The sequence below is a fragment of the Cetorhinus maximus genome, chromosome 21, assembly GCF_964194155.1.
Source record: "Cetorhinus maximus chromosome 21, sCetMax3.hap1.1, whole genome shotgun sequence".
NCBI classification, from domain to species: Eukaryota; Metazoa; Chordata; class Chondrichthyes; order Lamniformes; family Cetorhinidae; genus Cetorhinus; species Cetorhinus maximus.
Genome location: NC_135899.1, coordinates 81,000,596 through 81,019,910, shown reverse-complemented (window position 1 = coordinate 81,019,910; position 19,315 = coordinate 81,000,596). Strand labels below are relative to the sequence as shown.

The 19,315-nt window shown below is 43.1% G+C and overlaps 1 protein-coding gene across 11 annotated transcripts in view; it reads left to right on the top strand.

Moving 5' to 3' along the window:
• Positions 1 to 253: 253 nt before the first annotated feature.
• Positions 254 to 19,315, top strand: part of LOC144696064 (homeobox-containing protein 1-like) — an 89,198-nt gene continuing 70,136 nt past the window's right edge. For 9 of the 11 annotated variants that reach the window (XR_013580067.1, XR_013580066.1, XM_078567276.1 and 6 more), the window contains exon 1: positions 263 to 396. The gene's annotated coding sequence lies outside the window, so the exon portion shown is untranslated. Of the gene's footprint in view, positions 397 to 19,315 lie in introns of all 11 variants that reach the window. The other 2 variants (XM_078567275.1, XM_078567274.1) reach the window with 2 other exon arrangements.

Here is a 19,315-nt window from a genome sequence, read left to right as displayed (position 1 = left end):
TAAAGCACTTTTTCTGGCTGCTGCAAGGACTGTGTGTAAATCCTGTGCGTTAGCTGCACTTAGGGAGCAATGGGGGGGGGGGGGGGGAAGACACAAGTCCCCTCTCCCTCCTTCCACACAGGTTGCCCTGCCCTGCCCCCTAACCCTTAACCCCCAACCCCCTCCCTCCCTCCCTCCCCCCCCACCCGCCGCATTCAGTTCCGGTGGTCGGGAGGGGAGGGGACACAGAGAGAGAGAGAGAGAGAGGGGGAGGGAGGGAGGTGAGAGGTCAGGGGTGAGAGCTCCTCACAATCTGTCATGGCGAATGATGGAGCAGAGACTTTGGCTTTGGTGTAACTCGGAGCCGCGGCTCTGAAGCGGCGGGGATCGCCGAGCTCCCTCGCAGCCAGGAGGCCGGTGAGTTGGCTGGCCGAGTCGCGGGATTGCGGGGCCGGGAGATTTCTGGCCGCCGAAGGCGGGAGCTTGCTGGGTTATGGAGAATCCACATTGTTGGCAGTGTTTTGGTCGCTAGTTTTCAAGACAACAATACTCCTTATTGAATCCGAAGGCGCGGAGTTTTTACCCACAGTTTAAATTTAAACCGATCCCCTTTGGTTTCATGTTCGGATGTTTCTTTATTCTAAAGCCCCCCCCCTCCCACTCCCCCCCCATCCCTTCCCTCCCTCCCTCCCTCCCTTCCTTCCTTCCTTGTACACAATTGTTTGTGAACTGAACTGTAATAAAACAGTGCGGATCATCATCACCCGGCAGCCTGGATCATTTTCGGTTTGCATTGTTTACAATTTTTCATCCTCTTTTTGTTTTTAAAGATCTGTCCCTTTTGGATCGTGTTTTTGTTTATCTTTTTCTGAAACTGTGTTCGCCATCAAGGATGGTACGAACCAGTGCAAAGTTAAATATCTCGGATATCTGATCTTGTACCGGTTTTTTTTTGTGGGGGTGGCGGGGGGGGGGATTTTTTTTTTCTTCTGAATTAATTCTACAGCCGTTTGATTTTTCAGCGATGTGCCATAGTTCAGATCAAAATATTGGTCAGATGACAAAACAATTTAGGCGCATCAAGTTCTGCTACATGTCTTGTGTTTATTGTAGTTGGCTCCGTCTTGAGAGGTTTGGAGCATGTTTGGAGCATGTTTGGAGCAAAAAATGGATGTTGGGCACGAAACGAATGAGATTTGACTGGAATACAAAATGTTTAATACCATAACCCCCCCCCCCCCACCCCAACCAAAAAAAAACACTCTGGAAACAGTTGTCTGAGAGATGCAATTCTTTAGATCTTGTTTAATATTTGAGTTGCCTAGTTTGGTTGAGGTTTTGTCACCATACTGTATATTACATAAACAATCTGCTGTATCAGACCATTTTCGAAAAATATCAGGAATATGCACTAAAATTAGATCCCAAGTACATTCAAAACATCTTTAAAGAATTTGAAATTATACAGTTTAGTATTACTGCATTTAAACAAGATTTCTTTCAATGTTAGTTTACATTGGTTTATATGGTGGCACAGTGGTTTTGTCACTGGGCTGGTAATCCCTCGTGATATGAGCTGAAATCTCATTGTGGCAGCTGGAAAATCCAATAATTAAATAAAATCTGCAATGAAAAAGCTAATATCACTAATGGCGGCTATGAAACTGCTGGGTTAATGTAAAACCCATCTGATTCACTAATATCCTTTAAGTAAGGGATCTGCCATCTTTACCTGGTCTGGCCTACCTGTGACTCCAGACACTTGATAAATATGGTTGAGACACTTAACTGACCTCTGAAATGACCTAGCACTCCACTCAGTTGTGTTCAAGAAGGTACCTCCACCACCATCTCCTCAAGGGCAATGAGGGATGGACAGTAAATGCAATTATCGGCAATGCCTACATCCCATGAATGAATTTTTAAAAAACTGATTGTCCACTATTTTATTGGAGGTGGTAATGGAATTTTGTACATATTAGGTATTTATATTCTAATTTTACACTGTCATTTAAGAGCTTCAATCCATTTTATTGAGGAGGTGAATTATTTAGTAATTTTTCTCTTTCAGTTTTGTAAGGCTGCTAAAACCCTTTCATTCTTAAACAGGATGAGATTTGAGCAGAGATTTGATAAGAGTATGTTAGAGCTCCAGTGAGCTGGACCAGTCTGTTAATTAAATCGGGTCCCTCCCCGAGTACTCAGAATGAGGCCAGAATTGCAAGACAGCGAAACGTAAGAAAACTGTTTTTCAAACTGCATATATTTGACCAGGAATTCTGTTTTAGTGAGCAGTCCAAAAATAATTGGAAAAGCTGGTGATGGGAGTGAAATTTGACTGCGCATTGGTTGACTGAGAAGTGATGATGTGGATTCTGGTTGGATAGAAGAGACTAGTGATGAGGTGCTAGAACTTTGTGCTGAATGTCAGCAAACTCCAGGGACTGACAGAGGACAAAATGGGTGTGATGACTAGGTCCATTACCTTCCATGATGAGTCTGCTTATGGATAATTAACCAACTGAAAATGAGGAACTAACCGCCCTGAAAGTGGTAAGCCAGCCCATTGGAGTGAGGCACTTTCTAAAATACAAGAACAAAAAGTTGACAGGTGGATCCTTTTCTGTAAGTCTTGCATTTCCTGTGGCAAGTTACAGAGCCACACAGAGATGTCTGGGTCAGATCACTGGAGTGGCCTAGACACAGGAACTATTTGTGTCAAGGAGAGGGAGAAGACAAGTAAAAGATGATGTACAAGAATAAATAATCATTGATCAACAACTTCAGCGTGTCATCTGTAACTTCTGCTTAAAGAGCTTTAACTTTTGATTTTGAATGCAAATACTGTAGTTGGAGCAGAATCCTGGAAAAACAAATTTTGCTGGTGTCATTTTCCAGAGTGATGTTCACAGTCATATCAGGAAAAAAAACAGCTGCAGGAGAGCCGATTGGTATTTTACAGGAAATATGGTGAAGATCAAATGAGTGTATGTTTTGGCGTGAATTGTTACTATGAGTTGATAAGAAAACTGGCAAAACCCTGGAATTCACTCTCTACACTTCCTCACTTCTCTATCTTTCAGTCCTTCTCTAAGGTGCTCCTTAAAACCTATCTCTTTGGCCAAGCTTTGGTAACTTGTCCCATTTTTTCCATATACTGATCAGTGTCCAATTTTGCTTGATAATCACTCCTGTGAAGTGTCTAGGGACATTTTACTCAGTTAAAGGCAACATATAAATGCAAGTTATTGTTATATAGAAACAACTGTGTTTGATAGGCCAAAGACAGACGCTGTATTTGGTGCAAATTGAAACTGAAAAGAAAAGAGATTAGTTTGTGTGTATTGTTTCAGAGTGTGAATAAGCTAAAGATGATTATACGATCCAATGCTTTGCTCCCTCAATTATATGTTTAACATTTATTTGTAGTCCCAAGGTTGAGATGATAAAAAATAAACAAGCTAAGAGGAGTAGACTTAGGACCAAAGTTTCTGCATGCAGAAAGTTCCTGGTCTTTACCTTCCTTTCAGAGCTAGCATGGAGCAGAGATTAGGGAAAAGGGGAAGGAGGTACAGAGAATGACTGTTGTTGTGAACGGTATTGGAAAGGAAATGCTTAATGTCAGAAAACCTTAAAAAAAAGTTAAGGGAATACATCCAGCCAACAGTCAGGAGTCCTGTACAGTTGCATGTGATGCAGAGAATTCTATCTAGTATGATTTTATTCAGCTGTGGTTCAGTTGGTAGCACTCTCGCCTTGGAGTCACATGGCTCCAGGTTCAAGTCCCACTCGAGGACTTGAGCACAAAAATCAAGGCTGACAATTCTGTGCAGTACTGAGGGAGTGCTGCACTGTTGGAGGTATCGTTTTTTGGGTGACACATTAAACCAAGGCTGTGTCTGTCCTTGCAGGTGGACATAAAAGATCCTGTGTCATTATTTTGAAGAAGAGCAGGGGAGTTATCCTGGTGTCTTAGCCAATATTATCCCTCAATCAACTTCAACAAAAAACAGATTACTGGGTCATTACTAACTGCTGTTTGTGCGAGTTTGCTATGCACAAATTTGGCTGTCCCATTTTGTACATTACAACAGTGACCATACTTCAAAAGTACTTTATGGTTGTAGAGTGCTTTGAGATATCAGGTGATCATGAAAAGCACTGTATAAAGGCAAGGCTTTTTTTATTGTAGTTTAGAGAAAGTAGGATATTTTTTGATCCCGGTAATATTTAAAGGGATAAGCTACTTAAGTAGCCGCATTGGTGCAAAACATTCTTAAGAGCTTTTGGAAAGGTTGAAGAGACATTTCAATCTATCAGCATCCTTTGTCAAGACTGAAGGGGAGAGAGATAAACGACAAGGAAAAATGTATGTATGTAAAAAAAAACAATTATGGACTGATAATACAGAGTTTACGGACAAATGATGTAGCAGCCAAGCAACAGATGCACTTTTCGGTGGCTGGTGAAGTAAAGTGGTACTGAATGAGGTGGTGGAAAGAAAGTTGACTTTGTTTTCCATTCTAAGACACCCATCCTGCAGAACAGCAATGTGGTATGCCTGGAGCATTATAGGCAGAGTTGTGGCTGCAGCTGAGGGTTTACTGCAACTGTTAGTGGTGCTTGTTAGCTCTGCTTCAGGTTGCCTACTGACCTGAACAATGCAAAGAAGAATTCTCCCAGTGATCCGGCCACCATTCATCCCTCAAGCAGCACCACAAACAGATTTTTTGATCCTTATCTCATTGCTGTTTGTGGAAACTTACTGTGTGCGAATCGGCAGCCTTGGTTGTTTTCTTACAATAGCTGCTGTGAAGCATTTGGAATTTCCTGAAGTCATGGGAAGGCGCTATATATATAAAAGTTCTTTATACCTGGAGTCTGTGAAGAGAGTTGTTGCAAGTGGATGTGCCTGGATATGTAGATTTGGTTTGTGATTTTTTTAAAAATGCGCTCTTGGGATGTGGGCGTCGCTGGCTAAACCAGCATTTATTGCCCATCCCTAATTGCCCTTGTTTAGAGGGCATTTAAGAGTTAACCACATTGCTGTGGGTCTGGAGCCACATGTAAGGACGACAGTTTTCTTCCCTAAAGGGGCATTAGTGAACCAGTTGGGTTTTTATGACAATCGGCAATGGTTTCATTGTCATCATTAGACTTTTAATTGCAGAATGTTTTTTTGTTGAATTCAAATTTCACCATTTTCGAACCTGGGTCCCCAGAGCATTACCCTGGGTCTCTGGATTACCAATCCAGTGACAATACCACTACGCCACCACCTCCCCTGAGGTATGGCCATCAAGCATTGTTGGCTTTAGATCTCCCTAGCAAGTCTTCATTATCCAGTAGCACCTGAAAGTATGAAATATTATGATTGGAATGCTTTTACAGAACCAAGAGCCATTCGGGTTAATTAAAGCTTCATAGGTTGCATTCATGACATTAGGTCTACTGGCATGCCCTCTCTGGACATGCACAGCTCCCTAATAAAGGGAAGTATTTGCACCCCTCTGTGTGCCCTCGTGGAGGGGGACCTGTGTCAGGGTACTGATGAGTGAGTGCAGAATGCTCTTAATGCAACCTGACCTGCCTGGCTTATTTCCATTGCCTTTCCTCTTCTTCCTACAAAATGCACAAGCACAAGTACAGGGTGAGTCCTGCTGTAACAATTCTGTGACTCAGTGAAAACCATTGTACCGCTATTGGCATTGCAAAACAATGGCTGTGCCACACCATTCACCACAAAGACTTCTGACAAACCATTAGGGCTTGTTTGAAAATGTTGCTGAAATATTCAAGCCAGGCTTTTAATCCACCTCCGTGCCTACAAATCTAGATCCCCAATTTAAATAGTAGGAACATGTATTTCTGAATGCCAGAGAATTGCTTCGACTGTTGAATTATACAATTGATGGGAACTTCATCATTACTGAGATGAAGCTTCTATTAAATATATGACTGGAAATGCACAGAAATGTGCCAAATGATCAAAAGTCCTGAATAACTTTGTCCCTTTTTTCCAATCAGTTACACCCAAAAATTGAGATAACCAATTGGCAAAATTATTTTGGTATGCTTTGTTCCATGACAGTCAGATATTTTCTAACTATTATTACATCTTGGAACATCTTGTATATCATTCGCGATTAAAATCCAGAATACAGATAGTGGCATTCATACCTTGCTTGAGAATGTTTATCTTTGGCTTTTCTGCATTTCTTCTCTACTTTTAAAAGTGTTAATGTTTTTTTAACTGGAGCAGAAGTAGCTTAGATGCTTACAGGGTAAACAATTGAAGTGTTGTGTCTCTTTTTTTTGCCTCTCTCTGGAGATTACATGGCTGCAGGGGATCAGAGTGGGGGTGGGGAGTGGGTAGTGGGGGGATGGATGGAGTAGAGTAAGGAAGTATTCAGTTGTGATGATCCAGCCATTATGACTGCAGGGCAGGCTTGATGGACCAGCTGGCCTTATATTCCTCTCAATTTTGTAAGTTATTAGAACTCCAGGATTAAGCATCCAGATTCTTAAACAATTCTGGTTTCATACCATACACAATTTTTGGAATTGTGCTCATATTTTCTGATCTAGGTTATACCACAGATTTGCATATTTCAGTATTATTGCAAACTTTTGGTATATGTTTCTGTTTCCATCTGTCTTCACAGCTAAATTTAATGGTTCAGATTTGTATCTTCCGGTATGATCAGGTATGGCTCACAAACCAAGAAAGTTGGACTGTGATTGTGATAGCAAATAATGCAGGGCACAATCTGGGGATAGTGTAAAAGGCCAGATAGTGCAATATGTTAGTTTCTCATTATACAGTGCATAAATTATAAAGTAATTTTGAGTAACATGGTGATGGATTTCAAAGTACACAGTACCTTTTCTGAAAATACATGTAAAACCAGATTGCAGTATATGGGGAAAAAATAGAGCTTAGCTAATTTTTTTAATTCATCCATGGGATGTGGGCATCACTGGTTAGGCCAGCATTTATTGCCCATCCCTAGTTGCCCTTGAGAAGATGGTGGTGAGCTGCCTTCTTGAAGCACTGCAGTCCCTGTGGTGTAGGTACACCCACTGTGCTATTAGGAAGGGAATTCTAGGATTTTGACCCAACGACAGTGAAGGAATGACGATATATTTCCAAGTCAGGATGGTGAGTGACTTGGAGGGGAACTTGCAGATGGTGGTGTTCCCATCTATCTGTTGCTCTTGTCCTTCTAGGTGGTAGTGGTCGTGGGTTTGGAAGGTGCTGTCAAAGGAGCCTTGGTGAATTCCTGCAATGCATCTTGTAGATGGTACACACTGCTGACACTGTGCAATTAAACCGATGCGTAACAGCCCATTTTAGGTAGGCCTTATTAGGTGGCATCCCATTGCAGATTGAAATGTGATATTTTAATGTATCATTGGGCTATGTTGTGGAAAACGGAGTGCACACTCGGACCCAGGAGGCATGTCTTGGAAGTCTTTATTAAATCGTGATATCACGGAGAGCCCAGTTGCATACAATGGAGCGATCCGGCACTCTGAGAAGCATCAGAGTACACACATAGTTATAGCAAAAAAGTACGTGACAGAGATTAGGCAGTTTCAATGGTTAGAGATTAGGCAGTTTCAATGGTTAGAGATTAGGCAGTTTCAATGGTTAGAGATTAGGCAGTTTTAATGGTTAGAGATTAGGCAGTTTCAATGGTTGCTTAACCCTCACTAATTATTAACATGGTATGGTGACATGGGCATGCACACAATAGTTCTTTCTTAGTTTACAACCATATCTGACATCTGGCGCCCATTAGCCTGGGAAGGTAGCTGATAGCGCGACTAGTCTATTAGTTTATGTGCTGGTTGCGTGACTGCTCAAGGACACTCTGTAGTAATTTCATTATACATGTATTTTATTCTTCCACAATCCCTCCTTGTTAATCTTTTAGATTAACACCAGTGAGGAATAGTATCTTCATCATCATACGGGGGTTCATAACCATAAGGAAAAGGCCGGTCCCCGGCGGGGTAAACTTTCTCTCCCCGCCAGTGGGCTTCGCTGGGGCCAGTGCGCATCATTTGGGGAATAATTGGGGCACCACCTAATCCAGTAGAGACACCATTGATAATCTGGGAGCAGCAAATCCGCAAAGCAACACATGCACAACACCCTATGACACATGCTACGACCAACCCAATTAAAACGTATAGCAACCAACTTCCCCAACCGGAGAACCAACCTAGTATTACAGACCACCAAGAATCTTTTTTATAAAAATTACTCAAACTTTCCCCAACCTTTTTTATTTCTTGTACTTTGTCCATGACATGCTGTCCCAAGTCAGTAATATTTTCAGAGACATCGGGTACATAAGTGCAGCACTCTGAGCCTATCATAGCACAAGTGCCGCCTTTTTCAGATAGAAGGAAGTCAAGGGCCATCCTGTTTTGTAATGCGGTTAGGCGTAGTGCTATCATTTCAGTGATACTAGCTGAAATCTGCTTCTGTGTCTCAACCAGAGCATCAGCCGTTGAATTAGCGACTTTTTCAAGCGCAGCTGCCAGGTTGATAATTTCACGGGAATTACGAGCAGTTCCATAAGGGGGCAAAGCAATCATCCAGAATCGTCCAGATTCCGAGATGCCACGGCGATGTAGATGCCGATGCGGGTGAATATCTGATTTACCTATATGGCGAAGTTGGGATTCAAGTATGCTAGGTAGCAACAGCCACTCCAGGTGGGAGTGGTTCCATTCTTTTTCGAATTTCCTACAGGCACATTAAAGAAAGAGGATAGTTGAGGCATCCTAGGCAACCAGGGGTAAGCTTTATCTCCACAAATCCAGTATGTACCAATGAGGGGGTTTGGTGGATGTTCGGTACTACTAGTACCGGCGGGCTTTCGGATAGATAGGCCAAAGAGGTATGATACCGTAATATGACAGGAGCTTCGTCCCAGATCGTAAGTGCTGAGTGTAAGGTTGGAACACCAACAGGTGGCGTTTACCGGCTCTTGCGGAGGTCTGATTCTAATCCCATGTTCTGTATAGTTCCACCCATTGGCAGGTGGAGAGCGACGGAACCAACCCCTAAACATATTGTGCTGCGGTGTTACAATATTAAAAGTTCGAACGTCAGCGTACTCAGTGTCATTTAGAGGAACAGCACGCCAATGACCCGTCTCACCCCCATGTTGGGGAGTCTGGGCGCATATCCAACAGGCACCCTGTCCTACCTGTCTAGCGTAGGTGCGGCATAGAGACAAAAAGGTGTTTGGGTGAGGGTCCCTTGGGTATACCCCATTGAATATAACAAGGAGCAGTATCCAATACATAATATAAGTTAGATCACTTGGTAACAGCTGCTATATTATTGCCGGACAATATTTTTTACAGCGGATGGCGTGGACCCAGTCTTCCTTCCCTTTAACCTTCAAGGCCGTCCGAGTTGTTAGCAGCACAAGGTAGGGTCCTTTCCACCTTTTGTCGAGCCCTGGTTACCATTTTCATACTTTTTTCCATTTTCTTGCCCATCTTCAAAGTTCCTGATTAGGGCTCTGGCTTTGGTTTGTTTTTGGAACCCCGTGGAACCGGGGAGGCGGCAGATGCCACTCTGCTGCTACGACTCCCTATTATATCTATAAAGGAAACACAATTAACAGCGCAGTGCGTTTTCCCTACCTATGCGCTCACCGGTGTTTAAGAGTTCCTTAACAAGTCCTCCGATTCTTTGGGTCTCTTAAGTCTCTTTGGTTGGTAGCTACCCTTTTACTGGCAGTCCCCCTTTCAGCTGGGACGCTAATTCACTGCAATCCCCCATTCAGCTAGGATGCAGTTCGTACTCTCCCTAACTTAGGAGAGTTGTTCCTCCCTTTCTCCGCGAGGCTTCTTTTTCGGAGATCCGACGGTCCAGGATTTCAATTACCTCTCCAACTTAAGAGGCTACTGGACTTCAGTAGGATCCCACCTTCGTCGCCAATTTGTCGCGGAAAACGGAGTGAACACTCGGACCCGGGAGGTTTGTCTTGGAAGTCTTTATTAAATCGTGATATCACGGAGAGCCCGGTTGCATACAATGGAGCGATCCGGCACTCTGAGAAGCATCAGAGTACACACATAGTTATAGCAAAAAAGTACGTGACAGAGATTAGGCAGTTTCAATGGTTAGAGATTAGGCAGTTTCAATGGTTAGAGATTAGGCAGTTTCAATGGTTAGAGATTAGGCAGTTTTAATGGTTAGAGATTAGGCAGTTTCAATGGTTGCTTAACCCTCACTAATTATTAACATGGTATGGTGACATGGGCATGCACACAATAGTTCTTTCTTAGTTTACAACCATATCTGACATCTGGCGCCCATTAGCCTGGGAAGGTAGCTGATAGCGCGACTAGTCTATTAGTTTATGTGCTGGTTGCGTGACTGCTCAAGGACACTCTGTAGTAATTTCATTATACATGTATTTTATTCTTCCACAATCCCTCCTTGTTAATCTTTTAGATTAACACCAGTGAGGAATAGTATCTTCATCATCATACGGGGGTTCATAACCATAAGGAAAAGGCCGGTCCCCGGCGGGGTAAACTTTCTCTCCCCGCCAGTGGGCTTCGCTGGGGCCAGTGCGCATCATTTGGGGAATAATTGGGGCACCACCTAATCCAGTAGAGACACCATTGATAATCTGGGTGCCGCAAATCCGCAAAGCAACACATGCACCACACCCTATAACACATGCTACGACCAACCCAATTAAAACGTATAGCAACCAACTTCCCCAACCGGAGAACCAACCTAGTATTACAGACCACCAAGAATCTTTTTTATTACTAGACGCAACTAGTCTGTTAGTTTATGTGCTGGTTGCGTGACTGCTCAAGGACACTCTGTTGTAAGTTCAATATACATGTATTTTATTCTTCCACAGGCTAGTTATTGGTGGCCTTTGTATATAGGTGACCTTAATATTTTCTGATATATGCGAATCGCAAATTATTAAACACATAGCCTACTTACCAAATTCCATTTTGTTATTGTCCTCTGTAAAATGCAGATGTGATTTGATCTTTTTTTAATAATAAATCACAGTGCAGAAGAGGCCCTTCGGCCCATCGAGTCTGCACCGACAATAGCATTAGATTTACACTTTACATCAGATCGAAAATGCAGACCCATATCTTCCTGTCTCCAGATAGTCAGAGACTGGACGTACCACCCAAAAAGTGCTACAGGACCCCTCGGAAGTCCCAACAAAATGACTCCTTTGGAATTTCCCAGGAAGTTTGATGGGCAATTTCCCTGCTCCCTGGGACCCTCTGAAAAAGCCTCCAACTCTGCGTTAGATTTGCAGACTTCATATGGTTCCGAATTACTTACCTGGATAGTTATCCAGGAAATGTTAGACAGAAAAATCCTAGTGTAACTCCTGGGTAACTATACAACTGATCCCCTCACTCACTCCTGACCCGACCTGACCCGACTTCACCACCTGACTCCCCCACCGACCCCAGACTCCCACACTGATGCTCCGACTCCCCTGGACCCAACCTGACTAGCCTCACCACCCGACGCTCTCCCCCCCCCACCCAACTTCACCCCTACCTGATATCACTATCCGACTACCCCTCGACTCCCTCTCGACCTGACCGATGGTGATTGCTGATCTTCGGAAGGTTCAGGCCACAGTCTTTAATCTCTTCAGCGTGAGATTGGGCAAATTTTAAACGTGTTATTAAAGAACTGCGGGACAACAGATGTTAATGATTAAATAAGCTGAGGAACTCGCCAACATAAAGCCTACTTTAACCAACGAAACATGAGAAAAAAATTAAGTATTTTGATTACTGATGTCCACTCAGCTTTCCTGAAGTAACTTTCTCTAGGCAGGTGCTGTCATATTCAGCAAAATTGACCAAAGGAAATGGCTAAAAATCAGAAGGGACCTGCATCAATGGAATGAGAAGATCTGGGTTAATCCCACAATCTCCTGTGTGAAAATTTCAGTGGAGGCAAAATGGTTTCCCCTTAGCATAAAAGAAAAGCAAGACTTTCTCAACATCTTATATTTGGCTATAGACCTGAACTAGAATGATCTTGGGAAGCAGTATCATGTTTAGGACCCGTACCTCAGAATGAAAAAAATAAATAAAATCATTATGTGCAGCATGAAGTATGAATGTTAGACCTGGCATTTTAACAATAACAACTTGCATTTATATAACACCTTCAACATAATAAGCCACTTCACAGGAGTGTTATGAGATAAAATTTGACCTTGGGCTACATATGGAGATATTAGGACAGGTAACCATAAGCTTGGTTAAAGAGGTAGGATTTAATGAGTATTTTAAAGGAGGAGAGAGAGAAACTGGGAGGTTTAAGGAGGGGATTTCAGAGCTTCACTCATAGACAGCTGAGGCCACGGCCACCAATGGAGGGGCAAAGGAAACCAAAGATGCACAAGGCTAGAATTGGAGAAATGCAGAGTTGTCAGAGGCTAGTAGGGCTGGAGGAGGCTACAAAGATACAAAAAGAGGGATTTGAACAGAACAATGAGAGCTTTAAAAATTGAGGGGCTGCTGGATTGGGAAACAGTGCACATTAGTCAGCAAGCACAGAGGTGATAGGTCTTGGTGCAAGTCCGAATATGGGCTAAAGAGTTTTGGATGAGTTCAAATTTATGAAAGACGTAAGATGGGAGGCTGGCCAGGAGAGCTTTGGAATAGTTAAGTCTAAAGGTAACAAAAGCATGGCTAAGGGGTTCAGCAGCAGATGGGTTGAGTTAGGTGGAAGAGACAAGCAATGTTATGGAGTGAAAGTAGAATGTCTTGGTGATGAAGAGGATATGAGGTCAGATCAGATCAGTGTCGAATAGGATGTCAAGGTTGTGAACAATCTAGTGCAGCATCAGAAAATGAACTGACCTACTTACTGCATATAAACCCTTCCTTGTATGCAGATGATTTTAGGAACTACGTTCTAGTAAAATTACATGTATTTCAATAGGTACATAAGGAACCCAGTTTGAACTTGTTAGTAAGTTTACCACTAAATAAATATGTATTTCATTATCTGAAACGCAGTCCAAACCTTAATTCTTAAACTTAACCCTTGCAGAAAAGTTCTGTGCTGTTTCATTACAATGGAAACACAAAAAACTCACAGAACTTAAAATAATTGTTTTTGTGGTAAATTTTGGTCTACGAGTCTCATAAAACTGCAAACTGATTGATAGAAATTATGAATTGGTATTGAGAGACTGATGAAGCATGGTGCATTACACTGAAGATGTTTGTGGTTTGAGATTTTCTGACTTTTAAGTAATTGCACAGCAATTTATAATGGAATTGTTTTTAGAAAATCTAAAAACAGAACACTCAGCAAATGTTTAACTTACACCTCCAACAGCTGCTAAAAGCACCAGCAGCGGTGCAATATCACAGGAAAATAGGAAATCCACGAGTTACTTGCTACAATATTGTACTGAATAAATTTGGATATAACTGATATCACAGTTTGCTGTGGAACCCCTTAATCAAAGCCATGCTTCATTGGGACACTGTTAATAGATGGTTCATTTACGGTTTAGTAAAATACCAAAGCAGTTTCATTCTTGATGAACTTTAATGTATGGGTATATTCATGAAAATAGCCAAGGTCGCCACAGTGAAAATATTGCACAAAGTACAGGGGATGCCTGACCATGATCTGCAAACATCACATCTAAAATGCAATACGCTTAAAAAAAATTCCAACATCCAGCCCATCTGTGAGTGTCCCTTGTGATTAGGTGCTGTAACTGCAGCTAACTTCACAAAGGGCAAGTGGCTCTATCTTGGGGCAGGTTAGAGGATAGGAGGCAATGGAAAAAATAACATTGTTTTAATTCACTTACAGGCCATTTCTGACGGATGGGTCTTCCTGCAAAGGAGTAAAAATGAGGATGCTAAAAAATAATCACTAACAAGAAGTTTATTTATCCAAAAGTCTCTGATTCTAAGAAATACAAGTTAAGCCATCAATCTCCCTCCACATGATGCTAATTTTAACTAGGATGCAGTTCGATGGGTATGAATAGTCTTCTGGTACTTTGGCCAAATAACCTATTTTCATGTGTAAGTCTACAAGCTATTCAATCATGTTGGAGACCAATAATGTCCTCACCAGCCATCCACATAGTGCACCATGCAGCAATATCACTGGATAGTGACCGGAAGTGGGAACCATAGGATGGCACAGCACAGAACCCCTTGCCAATGTTTTTTGGTTTTGTTTACCCTGCAGCTCAGAACTGCATTTGTATTTTTGACTGCAAGCAGTTGAGCTGATTTGATTATATCCGTTTGCTTTAGGGCACAATAGCAGGAACAACTTTCCCAAAATATACAACTGAAGAGAACAGAATCCTTAGTACAAAAACCTTCAGTTTATGAAATCCAGAGGCTGTCTCTTAGATCTGACATCATAAGGCAACCCCATGTTAAACAAATAAAGTTCATGAATAAAGGAGGATGGTGACATAGTGGTAATGTTACTGGACTAGTAATCCAGAGGCTCTGACTAATGATCTGGGGACGCGGGTTCAAATCCCACCACCACGGCAGGTGGTGTAATTTAAATTCAATTAATGAATAAATCTGGAATTAAAAGCTAGTCTCAGTAATGGGGGTTGTGAAACTACCGGATTGCTGTAACAACCCATCTGGTTCCCTAATGTCCTTTACAGAAGGAAATCTGTTGTTCTTATCCGACCTGGCAGATCCTCAGCAATCTGGTTGACTCATAACTGCTCTCTGAAGTAGCCCAGCAAGCCACTCAGTTGTACCAAACGGCGAAAGAAAAGTCAAAAAGGAATACTGTGGGTGTATCTACACCAGACGGACTACAGCGGTTCAAGAAGATGGTCCACCACCATCTCAAGGGCAGTTAGGGATGGGTAACAAATGCTGGCCTTGCCAGCGACATTCACACCCCATGGAAAAAATAAAGAAAAAATTCCACCCTGCAACGTAAATGGGATGAATCTGATTTGAAACTCACTTTCAAGAAAGGTGTAATCAGTATCTTGACCTGAATCAGAATCAGCCTGACATATAGTTATATTGTTATTACGAATGGTCATCATTTCTAATGGAAAACAAAAGGTCAGTTATATATTGGAACAAGGAACTTCCCTGACAAATCTTAGATTAAATCCAATTTCAAAAACATGATTGTCTCTGAAAATATTTTACATTTTGAGGGACTAATAGTGGTGTAGCCTCTCCATACACATTACAGCAATTTTTATCTGCCATCATCTAAGAAATTGCTTGCTCAGTAGTGACAATTTTTCTGGAATTAAAAGAGAGAATAGAGTTTATTACAATAATGAAAATGTGGTGAGACTGTGATTTATAAATGAGGCTTTTCTAACACACAATCTCTGCTGAGTACTACTTCTAGAGGGAATTTGTTGAATGAGGGAATTTTTAAGTGTTGATCTCTTTCTAAAATGTAGTTAACTTTTGCATTTAGCTTAACATTAACCTTAACTTGTTTATTTCACGGTGTTAGTGATCAACAAGTTGCTTGCTAGTGTCACCTGCACGTTTAGTTAATAAGGTAACTAGTTAGAACTGGTAATTACTATCAGCGGGGACTGGTGGTGTCCTTGGCTAAACCATCTTCAGCTGATTGGGATGAAAGCTCTGAGAGGCAGTGCTGTCATCCTCAATTGGACAGTGTTCCTGACAGCGACCTCTTAATTAATGGTAAAATCACCTCAGCGATCTCGCCGTCCACCTGCTCAGTCTTGGGACCCTCTTTCGTTCCCGGCAACGCAACTGCCTTGGCATAAAATTCAGCAATATTACTCCAGGGGCGGTATTTTATGGCGAGTTTGGGGGTGGGGAAGACATTTAGTCGGGCTTCCCTCCTCCACCTGAGTTAAGTTCATGGTGGGAAGGCCTGTGGATGGCACCATCGCCAGCTGAGGCCCTTAATGAGAGATTAATGCCTAATTAAGTGCCTCTTCCTGCCACGCCAGGCAGGCCTGTCACTACACGGGGAGCACGCCGTGCAAATCTGTGCTGGCTGCTTGCAGGCTCCCGGGATGGGGCATCCTGCGTTCAAAGGCACTCAATCCCTGATTGAGGGACCCGGCAGTGGGTAGGGGCACCCTGCTGAGAGTTACCTGCTCTGTCCCCATCGCCACAATGACCCCACTCCCTGAAACTCCTCTTGCCATCACTTACTCTGCAATCCTGGGCCTCTGGTGAGTGCCGTTCCAGCAACGGCCACCGCCTCACTGGTGGCGCTGAGAGCAAAAGAGCTGCTGGCCTCTGATTGGCCAGCAGCTCTCAGTGGGTTGGATTCCCTCCCTAAGATTCTGATCATGTGTGAAGATCTGCCAGTGACCTCTCAACTGCTTGATTGGCATGTACTATCAATGGGCCATTCGACAACTTGTGAATGTGGAACTGAGCCACAGACTATGCAACATCTCCTGCAATGCCTATCGCTAGAAGAACTCTGCACTGTTGCAGATCTTGCCGAATTCAACAACAAGGCGCAAAAATGTGTCCAGTTCTGGCTGGGCCATGTATAGACTGTCCGTGGACATGATAAGAAGATCCCAGAAGAGGTAGCGTGGGTCTCTCACCAGCTCTCCAGCCAGCAGCTGAGACCCCTATTGCCTTCATAAAATTCTCCCTTGGTAAGAGTATGGAGCAAAGGCTGATAAATGGAGTTGAGGTACAGATCAGCCATGATCTAATTGTGAATGGTGGAATGGGCATGAAGGGATGAATGGCCTGCTCCTATTCCTATTTTCCCAACATTCAGTGTTGTTCCTTCTCCTCATGTTCAAGTGAGAAAAAAAGCAAGGGAGTGCTGCTAGGAGTGGGCAATCCCTATATAAATAGCACAAGCAAAATGGCCATAAGACCATAAGACATAGGAGCAGAAATTAGGCCAATCGGCCCATCGAGTCTGCTCCGCTATTCAATCATGGCTGATAAGTTTCTCAACCCCATTCTCCCGCCTTCTCTCCGTAACCTTTGATCCCCTTACCAATCAAGAACCTATCTACCTCGGTCTTAAATACACTCAATGACCTGGCCTCCACTGCCTCCTGTAGCAATGAATTCCATAGATTCACCACTCTCTGGCTAAAGAAGTTTCTCCCTATCTCTGTTCTAAAAGGACTTCCCTTTACTCTGAGGCTGTGCCCTCGGGTCCTAGTCTCTCCTACTAATGGAAACATCTTCCCCACGTCCACTCTATCCAGGCCTTTCAGTATTCTGTAAGTTTCAATCAGATCCCCCCTCATCCTTCTAAACTCCATCGAGTATAGACCCAGAGTCCTCAAACGTTCCTCATATGTTAAGCCTTTCATTCCTGGGATCATTCTCGTGAACCTCCTCTGGACCCTCTCCAGGGCCAGCACGTCCTTCCTGAGATACGGGGCCCAAAATTGCTCACAATATTCTAAATGTGGTCTGACCAGAGCCTTATAAAGCCTCAGCAGCACATCCCTGCTTTTATATTCTAGTCCTCTCGAAATAAATGCCAACATTGCATTTGCCTTCCTAACTACCGACTCAACCTGCAAGTTAATCTTAAGAGAATCCTGGACTAGGACTCCCAAGTCCCTTTGCACTCCAGATTTCTGAATTCTCTCCCCATTTAGATAATAGTCCATGTATCTATTCTTCCTACCAAAGTGCATGACCTCACACTTCCCCACGTTGTATTCCATCTGCCACTTCTTTGCCCATTCTCCTAACCTGTCCAAATCCTTCTGCAGCCTCCCCGCCTCCTCAATACTACCTGTCCCTCCACCTATCTTTGTATCATCTGTAAACTTAGCCAGGATGCCCTCAGTTCCTTCATCTAGATCATTAATGTATAAAGTGAAAAGTTGTGGTCCCAACACTGACCCCTGCGGAACTCCACTAGTCACCGGCCGCCATCATGAGAAGGACCCCCTTATCCCCACTCTCTGCCTCCTGCCAGACAGCCAATCTTCTATCCATGATAATACCTTGCCTCTAACACCATGGGCTCTTATCTTACTGAGCAGCCTCCTGTGCAGCACCTTGTCAAAGGCCTTCTGGAAGTCCAAGTAGATAACATCCATTGGCTCTCCTTTGTCTAACCTACTCATTACCTCCTCAAAGAATTCTAACAGATTTGTCAGGCATGACCTCCCCTTGATGAAACAATGCTGTCTTTCCCTGATTTTACCATGCACTTCCAAGTATTCTGAAATCTCATCCTTAATAAGGGACTCTAAAATCTTACCAACGACCGAGGTCAGGCTAATCGGCCTGTAATTTCCCGTCTTTTGCCTCACTCCCTTCTTAAACAGGGGGGTTACATTAGCAATTTTCCAGTCCTCTGGGACCCTCCCTGACTCCAGTGATTCCTGAAAGATCACCAATAACGCCTCCACTATCTCTTCAGCTATCTCCTTCAGAACTCTGGGGTGTAATCCATCTGGTCTAGGTGATTTATCCACCTTCAGATCTTTCAGTTTTCCTAGCACCTTCTCCTTGGTAATGGCCACCATACTCACCTCTGCCCCCTGACTCTCTTGAACTTTGGGGATGTTACTCGTGTCTTCCACTGTGAAGACTGACGCAAAGTACCTATTCAGTTCCTCCGCCATTTCTTTGTTCCCCATTACTACTTCTCCAGCGTCATTTTCCAGCAGTCCAATGTGCACTTTTGCCTCTCTCTTACCTTTTATATATCTAAAAAAACTCTTGCAATTTTCTTTTATATTACTGGCTAGTTTACTCTCATATTTAATCTTCTCCCTCCTTATTTCTTTTTTAGTTGTCCTCTGTTGGTCTTTGTAGGCTTCCCAATCCCCTGGTTTCCCACTGCTCTTCGCCGCATTGTAAGCATTCTCTTTAGCTTTTATGCTGTCCCTGACTTCCCTTGTCAGCCATGGTTGCCTCGTCCTCCCTTTAGTATGCTCCTTCTGCCTAGGGATGAATTTTTGCTGTGTCTCCCAAATTACTCCCAGAAACTCCTGCCATTGCTGTTCCACTGTCTTTCCTGCTAGGCTTATCTCCCAGTCAATTCTGGCCAGCTCTTCCCTCATGCCTCTGTAGTTGCCTTTATTCAACTGTAATTCCGTTACATCTGATTCCAGCTTTTTCCTCTCAAATTGCAGGGTAAATTCTATCATATTATGGTCAATTCCTCCTAAGGGTTCCTTCACCTTAAGCTCCCTTATCAAATCTGCCTCATTACACATCACTAAATCTAGAATTCCCTGTTCCCTAGTGGGCTCCACCACCAGCTGCTCCAAAAAGCCATCTCGTAGACATTCCACAAATTCCTTTTCTTGGGATCCAC